The sequence below is a fragment of the Phalacrocorax carbo genome, chromosome Z (assembly GCF_963921805.1).
Source record: "Phalacrocorax carbo chromosome Z, bPhaCar2.1, whole genome shotgun sequence".
NCBI lineage: Eukaryota > Metazoa > Chordata > Aves > Suliformes > Phalacrocoracidae > Phalacrocorax > Phalacrocorax carbo.
The window spans coordinates 74680964-74696068 of NC_087548.1; the positions used below are offsets into that span (position 1 = coordinate 74680964).

General features: G+C 41.0%; 1 protein-coding gene across 5 annotated transcripts in view; it reads left to right on the top strand.

Annotated features, from left to right (window-relative positions):
• Positions 1-15105, top strand: part of KIAA1958 (KIAA1958 ortholog) — a 67938-nt gene that overhangs the window by 38203 nt on the left and 14630 nt on the right. The window lies entirely within an intron of this gene.

Below are 15105 nucleotides of genomic sequence, written 5' to 3' on the forward strand. Positions count from 1 at the left end.
CTCTTCTCCCCTGTCCCAGCAATTTTGTGGGTTTAAATTAAGTGGGAGCTGAGATCCTCTTGTGATCATAAGACTTATGGATTAGGACCTGTTAAATGAGCATCAAAATGTTACAAGGCTTAGTGGAGAAAGAAGTCTCCCATACCTCATGAACTGCCTGTTTTGACTAGGTTACCTTAAACTCCTAAATCACTATTTACACTGCAAGTGAAAAAATGTCAGGTAGTACATTCCAAAGCAGTGCGAACAAAAAATAATGCCTTTTTTAGAGGTATGTAAAGCATCAGCCATACATACAGAAAGGCCAAATTAATTCGTGCTGTAGTTTTTCCAAGTGTCGTGGAACTGTGCCAAGAACGAATGTAACAAAAGGCAAATAATCATGTCAAAAGAAAGTTACAAAACTTTATTTAATTGCTGAAATAATTGCTGATCGGTCTCTGTATTTGTAATCTACATACAGAAATTGATGACTTTTGGCTAAAATGACTGCTGAAGCCTGCCTCCAGGGACATACTCTGCTGAACGTGGTCAAACGGGCAATTAAACACATGTAGAGGTGAGACAGGCTTTTCTGCTTTGTGTTGGACTAAAGAGTTCAGAGTCCACTGGTGACTCTTCAGGTCCCCTAATTGATATCTATTTTTGCTCTAGTAGCTGAACTAAAAATAGTAAGGGCTGAGATACATAATTACAAAAAGCATAATTTTTTTTAAGTTGCAAGGGCCTGGGTTATTTAGAAGAATAAAATTAGACCACTATAGTTTTAATCATAAGAGAAAGGAAGCTAGTGAGTCAGTTAACCACCTCCTGCACTGCCACTGCTTTCTGATCATGCAGAATGGATTTGCCAGCCCACTCCCACCCTTATTTATCTATGTTCAAATGCTGTCAAATTATAAACTAATGCTTGGGGGCTTTATTCTGGAAGTTCTGCTAATGAGGCTGATTATCTTTACAATATTGTAAGGGAGTTATCTTTAAAAGCAGGACAGTATAAGAAGGACAAATTCAGCCTTGGCAAAGTAATAATCTATTTGCTTTTATCTTCTGGGTCACAGCACGACAATCAAATTTAAAAAAATGAGAACATAGTACTGATAATTCTAATGCAAGAGTATGTTTTATGAAGCTGTTCCTACAAGAAGCCTTTATCAAGTTATTAATTCTTGCAGGAGAACACTGGTATGAAGATCATCAAGTATTACAACATCTTTAGATTTTCACTGTACTTAAAAAATGTATTTATCACCATTTCAGGATGCCACATGTATTTTCTTTAGTGGAAATTCCTTCCAGACACAGAAGGTTCATGCCAGCCTCTGTGCAGCCCTGAAGACCAGCAGGGGACTTGTCGTGTAGAGCGCGATCTTCTGGCTGTCCTAAATACTAAGTTTTTATCAAAGCAGCTATGCACACAAGAGATTAGACTGCTGCTTTTCTTGATGTCAGGGCTTCATTCCCCTGTTCACCATGGACTTCCTCTAACTGGAACTACCTGCAGCATGCAGAGACATCTCCTAGCAGCAGCATTACTGAATATATATATATATACAGTTTAGAGGAAACCATTCATGAGTATTCACACTGAAAGTAGGTTGGTGTGGGAGACGTTTGGGAATGGGACTTGAGTTGTATTCCTGCAATAAAAGCTGCATAGGCCTATTGATCCTCTGGAACAAGTGAGGAATGGTAGTTTCCATGCTGTCTGTGGAAGTTTCTTGCCTGTAGCTAGGAGGGAGTTGAATCCATATCCTCAGAAAGATCTGTTGCAGCCAGGCCCCAGCAGTTTTAAGGATTAAGTCTGTAAAGAATGCCAAGTTCAGCTGCCAAACAGTCAGGAATATTCTCTGGGATTCTTAAGAGAGGAATTGCATCACTGAGAATTATTGACAGTTCATTTAAATATATATTTTTAGTTCAGAGTACCATAGCAGAAACAGTATTAAGTAAGATGGTGTGTCTCATCGGAAGAGAAACTGCCCGCTTCAATGAATGGTTATGTTGTGGACCATCGTTGCTCATTTCAGACTTAGAAATGTATCCTCTCCCCCACGACCTCAACCTGAAAGGCAGAAAATAAAAAAATTAAAAGCACGGGTGAGAAGTAGAAAACAATGATTTTTGCAAGGCCAACATAATCTAGGTGCTATGCTCTCCCATTCACTAAAGGTGTCTTGAACAGGCTATTCTTTTGCACGAAGTGCTGTGTTTTGTGTTACTGGTATGTAAGGGAAGAAATTAAGCTGGTTCTAGCTGTCCTGAAAAGAAATGGAAACAACAAAGGAAACTTGGCAAGTCTGTAATGGACTTCACTTTATTTTGGGGAAGTATAAGATTATTTAACATGGTGGTTTTGATCAGAGATCTGTTTTCTTTGTGTGGTCTTTGCAATGTCTCTGTTCAATTTTGGAGCTATTTTCATCTTATGATTTGTGAGTCTCTGAGTAGGAAAAGAGAGGCAAGGCAGGATCAGATTGGGATCTGCAGAGGAGACAACAGTACAGCAGCCAAGAGGGACACTGACCGTGGAAAGGCCTCAGATATGCACTGCCTTTTTACATTTTGGATGGGGTGCTGGAAAGGGAACACAGGACTTGGCGTTTTAGGACAGGATACTTTCTGAGAGTGTTTTTCCACTTTGGATGAGGCTGGTACTTCAGTAAATATATCTGCAGAAGAACTATTTCACCTATGTGTTCAAGGCGTAAGCTTTTAATAGCAGCCGTAAACCTTGGGAAGAACTGTTTTCACCCATCTCCATGATGTGAGCATGCCATTGTTGCATAAGCTGTTCTGTAAGGCCAACACATAGTGACTCCTCATTTCTCCCATTTTCATCGTATGTAAATTATTCCCCTCTTATTGAGTCTTGTTCTGTCATTTCATCTTCTTTTTGTGCTTGCAGTGAACCTAGAACCTGCTTGAGCTTGAAACAGACCAATAAAAGTTTCTGAGTGTATTTTCTGTCTATCTAAGCAAGGTAATAATTTTGAATACAGACATTCTTGTTTGAATTTTTCCAGAAAACAAAACAGAAGTGTGATGGTAGATATTTTATCATGGCTGGCACAGCACACAGCAGTGCTTGCTAAAATATCCAGATCCTGGAAGCACTGAAACATGCTGAAATCCATCTTTTTTTGACACAGTAAACTTAAATGAAGCCTATGTCCATTCTGTTTGCAGGAACTGTTGAACCAGGCTATTAAATCAGAGCCTCAGGAGAGAGAAACTGAGATGCCTACTTTCCCAGATGAATCTTTCTTGCTGGGGCACTCCACAGACTGGTCACACAAAAGCTGCTTTTAATATTGGTTGTTCTGAAGAACTTAAATGTGGCTAGTGGCCTCTGTGGGACTGGTTACAGGGCTGTATTTTCATTTCCCGAATGAGTCCGCATTTCTCTGGAGCCAAGCAATGCTGCCCTGCGAAAATGGCAGGATGCTGCTGATGACAAACTTTGTGTTAGAGGCAGCAGTTCTGGGCTGGTGGCAGGTCTGGGCTGCCACTGAATCCTGCCCCGGTAGGAGCTGGGAACAGGGCTTCCTGCATGCATGTCATGTAAAAAGTGGTGCTGAGTACCTTGCTGACTCTGATGAAAGCTTTATGTTATGTGCTTAGTTATACATTGGCCATTAATGTGCATTGGCTGTGTCTTCTAACATAGGCCTGTCACTCCCATTAACTTTCATTAAACAGTAAGTGTGCACACAAGCACAGAGAAATACTGTATGTGTTCCTGTTGATTAAGCTCAGGATATCTTTAGACTGGCCATGACACTGTGGTCTGTTGTTGCTTTTCATCAACTAGGTCTTCATGATGAAAAAAATCACTTGAAACCATACAATTATGGATTAATAATACTTAATCACTTGATTGCTGATTTGTCATTGTGGGGGAGGGGGGGGAAGGAAAAAAAGCTGGCTGCCAGTTTTCTTCAGAGAAGGAAAAAAATTGATTCTAAGCTATTGTGACCCAGGTCACATCACCCCAGTGCAAAAGCTCCATGTGCTGTATTACTGAATTATTTCAAGCAGGACACACCTCTACCCAAAGATCAAGCCTGTGCAAGATAAGGACATTCACCTCTGATTTTTGAATAGGTCGCTTCAATCTTCTCTTTACGCTCACCGCTCTCTTAACTGGGTATCTGCCTAAGTTCTGTTTTACTACTGTGGCTGACTGAGAAGAGCAGTCTGAATGAGCCACAGAAGCAGGAGTGTTTTTGTATAGGGATAACTTAATTTTGTCCACAACTTGGAGCACTATTCTGATTGTGGTGAGCTCTGTCCTTCACTCATGTGGATGTGGCAGGTTATGGGGATTCTTTTCCATCATTGACTCTTGGGAGATGGAGCATTGCCAGTTGTTCGGGACTTAGTCTCTCTTACTGACTACACATCCAAGAAAACAAATTAACAGACAAGAAAACTATTATTGGAATTGCAGCGCAGCATTCATGCCTGTATACTGATACATGCTTTGCTTTTTGCTCACAGATTTACACATCTTTTTTTGTCTCTGTATAAAGAAGTGTCTTTTTGCCTGTTTCCGCTCCCCTGATTTCAGATAGCCCTCAGAAAACATAGTCTGACAGATAACTTGTCCCATTTACTATTCACTCGTATAGTTAAATACATCAGACTGTTCATTGTGCTAGTGCATAATAAAATAACCATATATATGTATAATGTACATCCATAATTATATCCATTAAACTGTACCCCATATCCCCTCTTACACAAACAGTTGGTGTCAGGTTTGGTATGAACCCAATTCAGTAGGAGATGAACTGATTATTTTTTATGGAAATAACAATACATTCCGACAGGCAAATTTTGACAACATAATTACATAATAATCAAATAATAGCAATATTCTGAGCAGCAAAGAGGTGTGTGTGTGTATGCTGTGTGTGTGTGTACGTAGCTAGAAAAAATCTGAAACTCCTCAATTTATTTAAAGATACTTTACTCCAGTAAAGCTGCAAAATGTGACTAAATATCTGTTCAGTTAAACTATGATAAAGTAAGTTTAAACATGTATTCAAGGACAAAAATAATCAGGTAGTGCCATGAACAACAGCCTGGTTCCTGACGAATGCACATTCCTTATCTCTTTGTCTCCTCTCTGTGCAGAATTTCCAGCTGCTCTTGTGCCTCTTGGGACTCCTTGTCCTGGCAAATGCCTGGACATGCTGTGGCTAGTCTGGAACAAAGCGTGCGCGCTTTGGTCAGCCAGGGTGTGTGAGATATTCTGCCTAGCAGAATATCTAACACCCAAGATCTGTGGCCTTTCCCCAAGTTGGGATGAGTTAATGTCTCTGCCTGGCTGTTGAGTCTCCCCCAACCTTGTAGGACCTTTACATCTTTGAACTTCCACCCCTTTGTAATATGGTGAGAGTTGTATTTGCAAAGGTTAAAGTGAAGTTCAAAGTCATCATTTCTGTAGTGCAAGGAGGAGAGGACTCTTGTCATGGGCTCAAAACAGAAAAGCAGGCTAAAAAAAATCCACCTTTGGAGCTGTTTCACTTTCATTGTTGCACTTCGTCCTCCCTGGAGAATTGTGTAAAAAGCTGGTTAAATTCTGCTCTCTGACCCAGTGAAGACAAAGCAAATACGCGCGTTAAAAGTGTGCATTGAAACTAGTCAGGCAAGGTTGTAAATTGTGAGTTTGTGACGGAGTTTGTGGCTTTCACATCTTGCTTTACTGATACTGCAGGATATACAGTGCAGAAAGGTAAAAGCAGATTGGTCTGGTTTGGCAAAATCAGCAACAGAGAATTTCAGAAATAAAACTGCAAGCTCAGTAACAAGGCAATTTGAGTACTTTGCTAAATTAAAGATGGGGGTGGGAGAAAAGGTTCTGAAATGCAGTTCTTTTGGATGCATGTGTTGCAACCTATGTTATCAGAAGTCAATGGCACAAGCTCCCTATGTGTTTCCGATTACACCTGCAGTAGACAGTTCAGTCAGAACAGAAAACAGTACTTTTTGATTCACTACCAATAGCACTTCAATAAAATAGAGGGAGAAATGTCTGCAGTCTCTAACAAGCAATATGTCATCTAAGCGCTGTCAGCCTGTGTAGCGAGCTCCATAACATGATTTATTAGGTTAATTACAGTCATGTGGGCCTCATGCTCTTAAGTCTGAAACTGCTCACATTCTCAGCTTGATTTAAGAATACGCTTTGGCCAAGACTTAAAGTGCAGCTTATTATGATTAATGTAATAAAATATTTATTACATACTCATTTTCTTTGTTTCACTGCTTGTTGCCCCAGTTAGTCTGTCTCGTTCTGAAACAGTGATATAAATTAGATTTCAGACGTTGAGGTTCCTCATCTGTTTTTAATCTTGTTCTTTTTTCCACATCCCTTTGTTCTGATTCTCGCTTCTCTCCCCCTCGTCTTCAGTTCCCTCCAATATTTCCCAACTCTGCTTCTCAGCTGCTGCCTGTAGTGAATCAAAAGCAGGCAAACTTCATTGTCCTGGCCCATCCCTTCGAGACCTCTTGCATTGCTTCCTAAACTATGCTTATTAAAGTTAGCTCTTAAATGCAATGAGAACAAGTTAAGCCTCTGATAATGTGGGGTGGCGTGTAAAGAAAAGACTAAACTGTACGGCGATACATAATTGTGTCCTGATTCTCATTCTTCTTCCACAGGGCTTGCAACTGCAGACAGGCACAAAATACCACTGTGCCATATTTTCCAAAATGCCATATAATTTTGTACCTGTGATTTTGTACAAACCAGCCCACTGGTTAAATTGCTGGCTGAGCAATCAATGCTTGCAAGATCTGTTTGCACACGTAAATCTGGATTTCTCTGTGTGAGCACGTAAAGGTAGAAACCTTATGGAAAATGTAGTGTCTTTTTTTTATATATAAGAAATGCATTTTTGCCATAAGAATCTCTATTTTCCCCTTAATGCTTCATTAATTTTAAAATAAGGTTAATTCAACAAAGGAGGTGTTTCTTAGATCTTTACTGTTCTTTTTCTATCCTCATTTTGATTCTTTCTTCTTGATTTTTTTCTCTTAGTAACTTTTGAATCAAGTCATCTTATACATATAAATATTATTCAGTTGTGCCTTTCTTCCACCTTCTAAACATGTAAAGACTTAGTCCAGTGGATTTCTACATTTCTACTTAAATGTATACTTAAATACAGGGATGCCAAGCCAGAATGCTCTTAAAATATGCTTTGTTAAATTCAAAAGTTATTTGGGAGAAAAACTGATATTCTGCTGAGTATGTGTGTGCAACACTTTCTGAACTGGTGCCAAGCCAGCCAAGTCCTCTCGGAAAATGAGTGCATTGCTTCTGCTGGGCATCATCCAGCTTCCTGTTCTCAGGGTAGGCTAGACAATCACTGACATACTCCTTTAAGTCCTTCTGCTGCAGATCATTAAGTGAATAACATGCTTTGAAAGGGCAACATTTCACTGTGTTGTGAAAACGTCCTGGGTAAAAAAAGAACTGTATTTTCCAGAGTTAAATATTTAACCTGAAGAAAATCGGTTGGCAAAAAATGTCTTGTCTTTAGCCTTAAACTGAAATCAGTACTTAGAGTTTTCTAAGTGGAGTTAGCCATAAATTTGGTGGAAATTATTAGAAGATTAAATGGCTGAATACAAAGATGTAAAGCTGACATTTGCTTTGCTTTGTGGGTAGTGTTTTGCCACTTAACAACTCCAACAGCACTCCAGTTTCACCAATCTATCTGATTTTTTTAATCTGAGATCTGAAAGAGGAGCAATTATGTGTTAGAGGTGATCATAGTTGAAGGAAGTTTAGTCACTTATTTTGAAAGGAAAGGGGTTTTGCTTCTTTTTATAAGTCTTCAAATGGTTTGAGGTTTGCAGTATAGAAAACTCCAAGCATGGCTTTTATATCCTCCTCCTCCATGAAGAGTTAGGTCCCTGGATCTCAGTCAATTATATAACGGTCCAAGAATTTGTCTTTATAAAGCTCCTGTAAAGGTAATAGCTAGCATGGAAATAAGAGAAGGATGAGGCAGGGCAGGTAGACCTGGAGCTGGTTCCAGGCTTGGTTATAATCCAGGTGATTGACTTGGAACAGGGCAGCTAAAATGGCAGACTCTAGTCCACCTGTGAGCTGAGAACATTTTGCCTGGACATCACCAAGTATATAGTCTCCAATGTTCTTGCAAAATACCCTATGCTTCTGCTCTTCTCCATGCTGTGCCGCAAGGAGCAGGTGTAGAGCTGCTGTGAAGGGCTGCAGCATTGGGCAAGCCTGGGAGAGCTAGAGTTGGTGTATTTGTTCCTGCCAAATGGAGGTGGAATCTGGGTAAACATGAGCTGAGTAGCCCCACTGTTGGGACACAGAGGAAATGTATTTTGCATTGCAGCAATTCACACCAGTGCAGCACAGAACAGCTTCAAAAGGAGATAGGAAACTATACATTCTCATACCCCAGAAATACTGCAGTAAGTGTTTAGTGGAAGAAGTGAAATGAGAGGTAAAACTAGCAATGCCATAGTTCTCTTTTCCACTAGCCATGACAAAACCAAAACTAGACAACTAGATGGAGATAATCCTTGAACAAATAAAAACATTTTTTAATTTAGAAAATGCATTTTTAGAACCTTTGGGTTGAAATAGCTCAGATGTCACATACAGTCAGGTGGAGAAGAAGGGAGCCTTGTACAAATCAAAGTCCACAGAGTGCTGCTGTTTTCCATCTTTCATTAGCAATTGCTAGTATCCACTGCATAAAAGGTTGATCTGGTCAGTCATAGGAGGACATAAATTCTTAATCCCTTGTCATGGCTACAAATTTTCTGTCATCTGAGGATCATGCAGTAGTCCCATTAGTTTTGATGTGAATTTTATTAATGCTTTTGCCAGCAGCCAGATTGCACCTCATATCTTTTCAGGCCGTTCTCATGAGAAAGCAGTGAAAGTGAGTGCAAACTGAAAACTAGTGTCTGAGTGAGCATCCATCTGTCAGACCATTCTGTACCTTGCAAAAAATTTAGAGATGACTGAAGTTTATTTTAGCGACTCTTACTTCATGGAGATACCAATGCATAAATCTTACCATGTTCCTTTGGTTGGAGTCTGTGTCCTTTTTTCTTTGATGGAATCTAAAGCTTTTTAACTTTAGAGTCATAAAATATTTCACTGGTAATTTTGTTGTAGGAATTGAAGCTTTATTTTTTTCAGAAAACATAACATCTTTCATAAATGGATTTTACTTAATAAATTTCTGTCATACTACAGACTTTACATGCTAATGAAAGCCTTCTCTGGAAATGTTAAACTACGTAGAGTTTGACTTAATGTAATGGAAGTAGGGAGCTTTAATTGTTAAACAGAATTTAGTAGCAACATCAGAAATTGAAGAATATAAGCACTTTCTTCTTCAGTAATCTGCTGCTAACAAGTTAATCCTTTGATCCTGCAGATGTCAGAAGCTGTTACATGTCAAAACCTGATGAAAGTCTTCAGGCAGTCACAGGGTTTTCCCCCCTCTTTTGACTCACCAAGCCTAAGCTTAAATAAGTATGATTGTTATGGCACAGGAAGCACACTTTATTTGGCCTTAGGACTTCCTAAAGAAATGGTTATTTTTGGATATGAAATAATTATATTAAAATGTATGTATTTTTGACTACTCCGGGTGTGTAGGAGTTGCCCCAAGGAAGTTAGTCTGTACCAGACAGTGGAAGTGCCAAAAATATAATTCTCCAAGTGTTTAGTACTCCCTGTCTCTTAATCTCAGGGTGGTTCTGTGAATGCTCAGAGGCAGTTCTGCTGGGGAGACCTGCCTTACACTCACCCTTGCTCTTCCGAGGCCTCTCACTTCGTTATTCCTGTGATACAGTTAAAACCAGCTGTCAGCTTTCTAAATTTTGCATGCAGAAAGAGGGCTGATACTTGGGGATGCCATGGTATGATGATGGCATTCAGCCACTCCTGACAGCGGAGCTGTAGCACTGCTTCCAGGAGGGCATGTTTTTCAGAGGGTCCCCCAGCCTTTCCCCCCATGACTTGACCATACCTCCCTTGTGCAACAGCATGACCTCTGCCCACTGCTGTCGTTGACTTGAGAATGTCGTTTGCCTGCAGATACCTTCCTGAAACAGGAAGGGACAGGAGAAAAGAAAGGTTGGAACAGGCTGTGGCCTACATTCTCTATTTTAGTGGGCTGCGTATGGCCATGGCCCGCAGGCAGGATATTGCTGCTTTTCAATAATTGCAGAGCAGGGGCAAGACCTGCAAACTGCAGGGGTGTGGAGGGAGAGTACTTAGCTCCAGCATGGAGGTATGTGGTGCCTTGTGTGGAGTTAACTAGGCTTTTTGACCTGGATTAAAGCATTTTGGTGGAAGCAGGTCTGCTGCAGAAGCATTTTCCTAGTCAGAACACAAATTGGGCAGATAAGACTTTGGCTGGTGGTGTGATTACCACCAAAAAACCTACCTTACTTACTTTTAATATACTTTTTCTGACATCTCACTGCCTGCCTTAAGCAGAGTTTAAGACTGTTTGCAAGAATAGCTGAGGTTCATTACTCCCACTAATGTTACAAACCCTCTCTGAGCATTAACAATCTGCATATGTCTGTTGTGGAAGCAAGTGCCTTTCCTCCTGCCATACATAGTTACAGAGGTTATGTCCTGTTCAGGGGGTCTGAGTGTGCGTATGTGTGCAAGGCAAAATAAAAACAACCCTGAGTTCGATAACTCTGCTGATAATGTTAAGTCTTGGCTGTGTTAAAATCAGATTATGAAAAGATCAGAAGACAGCTGTTGCTCTGTGGGAGGGATCATGTCATGGTTGCGGGCTAGCCACTCAGCTCCCACTAGGTTGTCTGTTTAATCTCTGCCAGGTCACTTTATCTCTTTGGCTATATTTAAACTGGGACATCGAAACTACTCGACACTTTTTCAAATTCTTAGTTGAGATTTTGCCCAGGATCCCATAGCAGGGTAGGTTTTACTGGCTTTTTCTGCCATGATCTGGTTTTCTTAGAAATTAAATTCCAATGTGAGATCAGATAGGAAACACAAGAACTCCAGTCAGGTCTTTTGCGCAGTGATGCAGCTAGGTGGGGCAGGACCTCAGGAGGTGCATCTCCAAGCCGATTTATTTTTACTGTTTCGACTCCTAGTCTGTGAAACAGGGGCAACAGCACTACCAGCTCCAAAGGTTGCGTAATGACAAGGAAGAGGCATTAGGGATAGTTTGGCTTGGTAGATCAGTGATGACAATGGTTCAGACCATTTTACTAGCTGTGACAAATTAGACAATAACATGAGAGCATCTGTCTTCATAGAGCCTAACAACAAATACTTACAGAAGACTAAAAGAAAGGTGCAAGCATATATGACACCTCCACACTATCCTATCCTATCCTCCAGCAATTTGCAGCTCAGGGCCTTCCTCATAGAGAGGCGTTCTCTTGTATTGAGGAGTGTTTTGTAATTTTTTTTTCTGTGCTTTTACCCAGTTTTGGAACCCATGGACACTGAGGAGTTGATCATATGGTGAGCAGTGGAGGCCTAAGAACAAACAGGTTTATGGTCAAGAAACTAATGTAGATTCCCACCTGTGTTTTCAGTAGTTTCCAGCAGGACCTTTTGGTCTCAAGTCAGGAAGATGCAGCAAAGTGAGACCAAGCAAACATCTGGAACAGTTACATTGGAAACACTCCTGTCTCAGGACAAGAATATCCAAGAGATGAAGTCTTGTACCTCAACAGTTCTCCCATGTTGTCAGATCCTTAACATAACATACACATTTTTAAAAATGATGGCTGTTGAGATGCCTTTTAGTCTTGAGGTCTTAATGATGGAATTACTTTTGTATAGCCTTTATTTATCTACCAGTCTGGGTGGATTTGTAAGGAACACAATGAAATTACACCAGCCTAATTTTCTCTGACATGTGACTAGAGCAGAAGAAATCAATGCCAATTATCCACACTGTGGTAAGGTCTTTGATTCTGTTTCTACTTATTTCCTGTAGGCAAAGTAGAGGTGCGTAGAGTAAGTAGGTTTGTTGTAAGTATTTTACAAGGGCCATTTGTAGGCTGCACCAAAAGAGTAATTTTTGTGGTCTCCTCCTGTCAAATGTTGTATGGAAAGGATGCAGGGCGCAGCTGGCCTTGGGCACTGTTTCATTAGTAATCCAAATGGCATAATTGTACTGGGTCTGGCTGGGATGGAGTTAACCTTCTTCATAGCCACCCGTACCCTGCTGTGTTTCAGATTTGTGACTAAAACAGTGTTAATGAAACACCAGTGTTTTGACTGTTGATGAGCTGGATTTGCATAGTGTCAAGGCTTTCTCTTTTTCCCACTCTGTCCCCCCAGCAGCTAGGCCTAGGGTGGGCAAAGGGCTGGGAGGGGACACAACAGGGACAGCTGGCCCAGACTAACCAAGGGGATGTTCCCTGCCCTACAACATCATGCTCAGCAATAAGAACTGAAGGGAGAGGGCTTCTGGGGGGAGGTGCTCAGAGACTGACTGGGCATTGGTCTACTTGTGGTGAGTGATTGCCTTTACATCAGTTGTTGGTTGGGTTTCTTTTTCCTCTGTTTCCTTCAGTCATTAAACTGTCTTTGTCTTGACTCATGGGTTTTCTTGCTTTTGCTCTTCCTATTCACTTCCCTGTCCCTCTGGGGTGGGGAGTCAGCAAGTGGCTGTGAGGTGCTTAGGGGCTGACCAGGGTCAACCACCACAATAATAGAGAATAAGATAATGAAATTAGCAAAAAACTCAGTTTGGTGATATTGAAAGTGTGTATGTGTCTGTGGCAGCTGGAGATGGATTATATGCTTTCTTTCAGTACTATGAAATCTCCTTGGTCAAATGAAGAAGTAAGACTTTAATGACATGAAGAATTATGGCTCCTTCCTAAGTTATCCTAAGCTATAAAGAGCTGTCTTAGCTAAGTTAGGCTCAGCTGCATTGTCTGCTTTTGCTGTGGACGAAGAGCATAGGGAGATGATGACAGAGGCTCAGCTGACATCTGTCCATTGGGTCTCACTGCCACCCTGCATTTGTACCATGTCCCTGGTATCTGAGTGGTCCCATAGGGAGAGAATTATCCACTACCACTGCAGGCTGGATTCACTGTCAAAATTGATGTAGCTTTCCTGATGTGGCTGGATGAGAGGCTGACACATGATCTTTAACGTTTCCCACCTGCCTTGTGGCCTAACACACCAGAGCACTGCAGTAATGCAGTATTTCTGGGGTACTGTTTCACTCATGCAACTTCAGGGGATCTTTAATTCAGCACGTATTTTATAACTGTTAGCTGCAGATATGGCAATTTCCTTTGCAGATTAAGATACCATAACATAAATGACTGACTGGGTGTCACTGCTGTGTTGTGACAGGCTGTCCTCTAAGAAGTAGTGATTGATGACATGTATAAAAAGAAGCCATTATGTGTGCTGTTTATATTGAAACAGTACTTAAAATGTGGGCTGTCAGTCAAAGCACTGATTACTTACACAGTGCTGTAATAAGTGGTGGTGGGTGCAGTGAACAAGGTGCCAGAGTAAGTGTTTGTTTCAGAGCTTCAAACAGCGTTGTCTCTTTACTTCGAGCCTGCATCTAGTCATATTAAAAGGTTCTATCCTATAGATTTCCTAAAGCAGGAGGCTTCACTGCAGGCTGCTAGGAGCCCTTTGATACTGACACCAATATTAAAAACCAGTTTCTGAAACAGGATGGTGACATTTTCTTTTTTCATTTGAGCACACTTAAGAGCAAACCTCAGTGCTCTGTGGCAGCATTTTTCATGGCTGCAGAAGCCTCCAAAGGCTTCAGCTGCAGACCCTCGCTTCTCTGTGCTTTGCAGAGGGTTTGAGGACCCCTCTCAATAGGTTTTACTGAGTGCCGTGGATGCAGCAGATGCCTCGCAGTGAAGACACAGGACCTGCTCGCAGGGGCTATAAACTCAGTCCTGTTTCTGGCCTGCTGGCAAGTCCTGGGGCATGTCACTCCCAGTGCCTCTGTCTGCAGCGGTGGTATGGAGGCGATGGGATGAACTCTCTTTAGACTCACTCTGTAGATGGGTGGAAATGGAAGCTGCCTGGCTGTACACCAATGTTTCTGTACTGCATGAAACATTGCACATGGGCTGGGGAAGAGGATGGGGCCACCTTCCTTTCCCTGCTGCCTGCCATATTAACAGGCTTGCAGGGCAGAGTGGGCATGAGGAACAAATGTCTGAGCACTCCTGCAAAGCATGGGTGTGCTACTTGGCCTGGCACGAGCTTGGCCTGAATGACAGAGAGGCAGTGGGAGCTTCACCTGGTCTCATCCCATTTTGTGGTGTGTACGTTGGGTGGGAAGCACCTGGCAAGTGTTACTATGGCACTGCTGAAAGGACACCAAAATGTATGGGTCTTGCAAAAAGACAGAACAAAAAAGAACTTGCTTTTTTCCCCTTTTCTGCTTGTTAATTGGAAGAGAGAAAAAAGATCTTCCATTCACAATTACAGAGAATAGTCAAATAACTTGATTTTTCCTTCTTTGCATTTGCTGTTCACTTTCTAAAACTGTTAAGTTTGTCACATTCATAATGACAGTTCCACCTATGTCCTTTTAAGCTGCATCCTTTTACAGGTGGATAGTTTGCATGTGCCAAGAAAACAGTCCTTAAGATGCATGCCACTTACATGTAAAAAGCTTTTCCTTTTTATGCTTATCTTATGATCAGCCTGAAAAACAATTGTCAGTATCAACCATCACAGTGGTAGCATCTGAATATTGTGGTTTGATATGTCACTGATTGTAAGGACCTTTGAGTGTAGCCTTATTGAGCAATATAAAGTTGTTTCCAGAATTTGATTTTTCTCCAAAATGAAAAGGAATTATCACAATTTTAATTCCATTGTCAAGGTACAGCTTGATTATGTAGGCAGACTGTATAATCATGTTTTTCTTCCATATCTTCTGATGTGAACATATTAACTATATTTTTTAATTCTTGTACATTTTTAAATTACACATTGCTCTGTAGTACTTCTACTTGCCAACTCCTTTGTTAGGATGTGCTTCATTATTTTGTACTGTACATTTTTGTCTATATTTATTTATCTCTTTA